Source organism: Rhagoletis pomonella, unplaced genomic scaffold, assembly GCF_013731165.1.
Source record: "Rhagoletis pomonella isolate Grant_MI unplaced genomic scaffold, Rhpom_1.0 Rhpom_scaffold_00002, whole genome shotgun sequence".
Lineage (NCBI taxonomy): Eukaryota > Metazoa > Arthropoda > Insecta > Diptera > Tephritidae > Rhagoletis > Rhagoletis pomonella.
The window spans coordinates 107,399,912-107,401,081 of NW_023458556.1; positions in this window are offsets into that span (position 1 = coordinate 107,399,912).

Genomic DNA, 1,170 nt, shown 5'->3' on the forward strand with positions numbered 1-1,170 from the left:
GGAGTTAAGCCACCAGAATAAGTCTTTTACATACTGACACTTATACGTAGAAAATGCGCAACATCATCAGCGAAAAAAATTCTCAAAAATCAACGGTAACTTATAGCCATCTATCTATAAGTTGCACTTTATAATACTAAAATTGAGTGAACTACAAAACTGCATACTCAATTTGCTGCTACTTGCTGCAAAATGAACAATATTTCTCTTAAAAAAATAACAAAAATTTATTATGAAGAAAAACACTGTATTCTGGGTGTATATATATATACAGATAGGTAAAAGTTTCAATATGTTTGGATAGCGCCACGTCCTTTTTCCAGTAACCCGAAAATCTCTTTTCCAGGACACTACCGCAAATACTTCCAAAGATATACGGTATGAAAAATTCAAGGAATGAAACCGATTCAAAATAACGTTCCGGTTTGGGTTTCGGTTTCGCCAAGTGTTTCGGTTTCGGTGTTGGTTTCGTTCTTCAAAATTTATTTCGGTTTTGGTTTCGGTTTCGTTCCGGTTTCGGTTTTTCACAGAAATTTTGTTGATATTATTTAAATCACAATGTCTTAAACGTTGAGGAAAGAAAATCGAAAATTACAGTTCACTGATAATATCAACACTAGGTTCTTTCCCTAACAATCCGGACCGGATTTGGTAATTAGAGAATAAGAGAAACATTTTCTTTCAAAAATGGAACAAAGTCCAGAAGTACGGCAACGCAAAAAACCACATTTCGTACCCACAATACGAGAAACAGCTGATTCACGTTGTTCTTGTTTTTGTCACTTATCCCATGTTCTGACCGACATCGGAAACATGTTTTCGTTGCTAAAACTTTTTTTTTCGATTATTTATCAAAGTGGAAGTCATATTTTATCATCTTTAATACGCCATTTCGGATTTATTGTTAATTGCCTGGCCGAAGCAAAATAAGAATGAAAGTTAAAGGTTGTAAATGAAAAGAAAATGAAGGAAAAATGTTTTGGTTGTCGGTCAGAACATGGTATTAAATGCAAACACTTGGAAATTGAATTTTGGTTTCACAAATTGATTTTAAGTACATAGATTGAAAATACATCAACAGGCCATTCACTTTTCCTTAAAAGCACCAAGTAAATGCAGGCAACATGTAAACACAATACAGCTGATATGCACTTTGACACTTTATCCATT